Here is a 5,822-nt window from a genome sequence, read left to right on the forward strand (position 1 = left end):
ATATGGTTTGAAACAAGCATTTAAGCAATTTTATATATTCAAAGGATTGGTTTAAAAATAGTAGTAATGATACTTGTCTCTTTTATAAAAGGAGCCCTGCTACATACAGCCCCCTCACATCGAGAGGGCTGCCGATTAAAAAAATGGGCGTGGGCCCCCTCTACAATGAGGGGGCTGTAAGTGTTCAACACCTTTTGGTGTTGTACAAGTAGGTTAATTGTTATAAAAGATGGGGTCTGAATTCAATTTATTGTTGCACTACGTAGATGACGTCATGACAAGGGTGAAATAGATTCCATAAAATAACTATTAAAATAGAATTTAAAATGAAAGAATGAGGCCAAACTAGAAGGATTTTAGGTATGGACATAAAGAGGCATAGAAGTGAAAATATTTTATTTTTGAACTAAAAGGCCTGTATCACAAAGATACAAGATACATTCTCTATGTCAGATGCTAAATCTATTTCAATACCTTTAGAGAGTTGTCATAAGTTGCCTTCTAATCAATATCCTCAATTACAAAAGGAATTTGAGAAGATGAACAAAATCATTATGCTAATGCAGTGCGATTTGTCATGCATCTAATGGTCTGTTCAAGACCAAATCTAGCTTATGGTAAAAGTGTCTTAAGTAGATTTATTAAAAAAATTAAGGAAAATTGCATTGGGATTCTATAAAAATGGTACTTCAATATTTAAAGAGGACATCTGATTTAGGGTTGATGTTTAGACAAGATAGTGGTGGCAAAAGGTATACGGATTTAGATTTGACAGGTGAAATTGATAAAAGGTTGCATACATATTCACCTTGTGTGGTGCATGTATGAGCTGGAAATATCAGCTTCAAAAGTTGGTCACATAGTCATCTACAGAGACACGGTATATAGCTCTTTGTGATGCAGATAAGGAGGGATTGTGGTCGAGAGGGTTGTTACATGAACTAAGGTTTATAAAAAAAATGAATTGCATATTTCTATTGATTATCAAAGTGCGTAAAAACCTCATGTTTCACGAGAGAACTAAACATGTAGATGTTTACGTATGGCATATTCCAAAATTTAGTGGTCAAAACTCGATATTTTAAACTTCAATGAGCAATCTAAGACATGGACTTAAGTTCAGTAAGCAATCAAAGATATTGACATAAGTTCAGTGACTAAAATTGGACATTTTAAACTTCAGTGACCAATCAAATATATGAATCTAAGTTTAATGAACATTGGAACAATTAACTCTAATATGGTTGAGTACTAGAGCCTTCACTTCAGTTCTAGGGTGATCATCACAAGTCTAGGATGCTCACATCGTTCTAGCAAGTTGTAATGGAAAATGTCACTTTACTCGAAATTGTTTGAAATGCGGGGTGACCTACCCTCACAAAGTGCGCAGGTCCCCACATGAATTAGAAAATGCCCGACCCCAAGTGTGTGTTCGATCATCTCCTATACCAACCATTATGTTCCCCTAGTTCGATCCAAGTGGTAGTAGGCTTTGAAAGTCCAAGAATACCTAAACAAGAGGGGGTGAATTGGTTATTTGAAACTTTTTCTAAAATAAACGCAAATTTAAGCAAATAACTATGAATAAATAAGACAACACAAAAGTAATAAGAGGAAGGGAAAAGAGAGTACAAACGATATAATAAGGAGGTTCGATCCAATCACGATCTACGTCCCCCCTTACCAAGCTCTCTGTCATGAGCAAGGCCTTTTTCACTATCTTTGATTGACTTATGGTGCAATCCAATCCTTACAATACTTTCAGTGACTTACAACTAAGGAGTATCGATCCTTTTACACATTGAGTTTTTCAGGACCTCAACTCGACCCACAAGAAAATCAAAGTTACAATTGAAATGTTTCTCTCTTAACAAATGGTATGAACACAACTAAATATTAAGAGAGAATTAAGCACAAACACTTCAATAAATCACAAAGAATATAGCTCAAGTGTTGTGTGGAAAACTTTTATTGAGATATATGATTTTTCAAAAAGTTACTCACTCAAAAAAATTTTCAACAAATAAATATTTTGATCTCTTAAAGATTGAAAAACAAGGTAGATAAGATCAATAAATAACTCACTTTAATGTTCTAAAAAAACTTGTCTTAAAAGAGGTATAAAGAGAGGTATTTACAGCCATCAATCAAGAGATCCAGACAAGTGATTCGGACGTTCGCTTGTTATCCGGACGATTAACTAGCCGTTTGTCAAACGGTTAAAAAATGTGACCATTGAACATCACATCCGGACGTCTCGAAGACCCCATCCGAACGTCCGGATGAGCTAATTATTTCCCATCGAAATTTCCTTTTTCGTGAAAAATGTTCTTTAAGATACTTGTAGGGTTTTCTAATGTACTTCATATAGATAAGTAATTTTATAAAGATTTAATTATGAAAAATCAAATTACTTATATTTAAAAATAATTTTTATCCAAGTAAAGTTTGTCATGATGATTCTTGTGCATAAAAATTGTTTGAGCTATAATTGATGCAAAATATTAAAGTGTTTTACCTTTACATTTGAGTATAGAAATGCATCTATAGCTAATGTCTTCAATTTCTTCATCCAATGCAATTTTGTGCGTGAGGGCTCGACTTCCATTTCCTCGTTCGCAAAACTTTAATCTTTCTTGTGTGTTTGTCATTTTGTGCCAAGGTAGCATGATTCTCGATCTAAATTTTTTGTGTCATAAATTTGCAATAATCACTATTGATCATTTAAATTCAATTTGTTAGAATTAAACGCAATTTGTTTGTGATAATCAAAACAAGAAGTCAACCATTAGGTCAAGAATTTCCCCCTTTTCGATTATGACAAACAATATGATTTTTGCAATATAAATGTTAAACAAATTGAATCGGTATCAAATAATCAGGAGCATGATTTTGTATATAACAAGTAATATTCCCCCTATCAACATGCATATAACATTATATAACTTTCCCCTTTGCTATGTTGTTCCTATGTTACATAATCATCTGCTCATCTTCCCTCTTTTGGCATAAGCAAAAAAATATAATAGTTCAAATAGCATGAGAAAAATATCATTTAGGAAGTCAACCATTCAAAATATAAAAGAGCAATAGATAACAACTAACATGATAATAATAGTAGGCAAGAAAGTAAACTAAGGGGTCGGAGTTGGGGGCGGAGGAGGAAATTTAGCATAAAATTCGGTGAAAAATGCAGTCTGCTGAGCCTGCATTTCAGCCTGTCGCTACTGCATCTCGAGCTATCGGTCCTGGATAGATATCTGCTGAGCCTGCATCTGGAGAAGTAGGCTACCCATGCCGTCGACCGATGAAGTAAGAGAATCAATCCGCCCATGGAGGAGATTATAGTGCTCCTTGGTAAATGTGGAACGCTCTTGGGAAGGAAGAGGCACACTCGAGCCTGGAATGTCATATGTAGGAGCAGGAACTTCAGATACTTCTTCGTCTGATTCAACTTCATCTTCAAATGGGAGAGTGGATAGACCGGAGGTAGGATCGAACCCTTTCGTATGAACCACCCATTGCCCATGTTCCTTTACTATCTTCATCCGTTTTAAGGTCTGAATGTTAATAGTATCAGTAGGGCATAATTTTATAAAATCTTCATCGTCCAATGAAACATTAAAATGCTTAAAGATTTTTGTGAAGCATCCCGTAAGGTAAAGCTTTGGTGTGTCGTGATGCATGCACAAGCTTCATAAGGCCAAGTACAATAGTAGGAAAATCAATTTTACACCCGACTAGTAGAGAATCCAAAATAAAGAGATCGAAATGATTGACTTAGTCTCGATGACCTTTGTAGGGAAAAATAATGTGAGCAATTATATTTTGCAAAACCTTGCATGGAAGTGTTAATTGATGTGCACTAATTTTTGTGATATTCTCTAAGTCTTTCCCCGTAACTCGACGACATGACTCAGAAGGATCGTATCCTTCTATGGTTGGTGGAGACTTATGTAAAAACACTTCTAAGTCACAAGGCTCGAGATTAAGTAGTTGACGAATTAATGCTTTTGAAATTGTAAACCAAACATTTTTAACAAAGCAAGTGATTTCGTTTGAACGTTTCGTAAAATTTATTTTTTGATAAAATTCTTTCATAAGGCGTGGATAAGCGTGTTCTTCCATCGTGGTCACGGTTATCCATCCCATACATTCAAAAGATTCTTCAATATGAAAAGCGGGAGCTTCTATCGTAAAATCCATAAAATTAACATTCTTACCGATTAAAATGGGCGATTTTTCAAAAGGGTTTGGTGGCTCCTCCGGCTCCAAATCCATCTCCTCATCCAATGGTGAAAGGGGTCGTTGCACAATTTTTCTTCCCCATTTTCCACGCCCAGAACCTGACATAGTAGATAAAAATGGGTGAGATTTCCACAATTTTCAAAAAATCAAAAAATCCCAATCGGGTGATTTCTAGGGCTCAAAAGTGATGATTTTCTATGAAAAATCAAGCTACTAGATGAGGAGAGAAATGGTGTATGAAATGTTTGAGCTATTATATGGGATTTGCACGAAAATTTCCAAGATTGAAGAGGGATTCAAGCTGAGATTCAAGGCCGATTTTGGAGGAGATATTTTCGATTTTTGGGTGAAAATGGTATTAGTCTTTCGGGTTTTTTTGATTAATAAGTGAAATGAAAGGATTGAAATAAAATATGTGTGCTTTTGTGGATTTTGCAAAGAAAAAAATGCGAAGAAGATGAGAAAATGGAAGACGAAAGAGACGGTCGCGCGATTTTAAAACTGTACTGCCATGATCCGGACGTCAGTTTCATAATCCGGACGTCTGGATGACATTAAATTGAAATTTCATGAAACAGTCTGCCAATCCGGATGACCTGGTCAAAACACTCTAAGTGCGTCCGGATAATTTTTTTTTAATGGAATTTGAGAAAATAAATAAAAAAATAAAAAGACTTAAGATGATTTAAAGCTTAGTTCACTTCATTTTCATCAAGAATACCTAAGCCTCTTCGAATACAAGAGAATCGGTCATTCGCTAGAGGTTTTGTAAAAATATCAGTCAATTGATCGTCGGTCTTTATAAATTCTAATACAATATCTCCATTTTGGGTATGATCACGAAGAAAATAATGCCGAATCTCAATATGCTTAGTTCGTGAATGTAAAACGAGATTTTTGGACAAATTTATGGCACTAGTATTATCACATAAGATAGGAATATGATCGAAAGTCAAATGATAATCACATAAAGTTTGTTTCATCCAAAGTATTTGTGCACAATAACTAGCGGCCGAGATATATTCTGCCTCGACGGTGGATAATGCAATGAAGTTTTGTTTCTTACTAGACCAAGAGACAAGTGCAAAGCCTAGAAAGTGACAATTTTCGCTAGTGCTTTTACAATCAACATTACATTCGGCCCAATTGGCATCCGAATAATTAATTAAGTCAATATGAGTACCTTTTGGATACCAAAGTCCTAAAGTTCTTGTACCACTTAGATAACGAAAAATTCTTTTTACAACCTTTAAGTGAGATTCTTTAGGATTAGATTGAAAGCGAGCACATAGGCAAACACTAAACATAATATCAGGCCTACTAGCAGTTAAATAAAGAAGGGATCCAATCATACCTCGATATTTTTTGACGTCCACGGATGTACCTCTCTCATCCTTATCAAGCTTTAGTGATGTGCTCATAGGTGTATTCATAGGTTTGATGTCATGCATGTCAAATTTCTTAAGCATGTCTAATATGTATTTATTTTGATTTATGAAAATTCCTTCTTTCATTTGTTTAATTTGAAAGCCAAGAAAATTTTTTAACTCACCCATCATGCTCATTTCAAATTC

Source organism: Olea europaea, chromosome 1, assembly GCF_002742605.1.
Source record: "Olea europaea var. sylvestris chromosome 1, O_europaea_v1, whole genome shotgun sequence".
NCBI lineage: Eukaryota > Viridiplantae > Streptophyta > Magnoliopsida > Lamiales > Oleaceae > Olea > Olea europaea.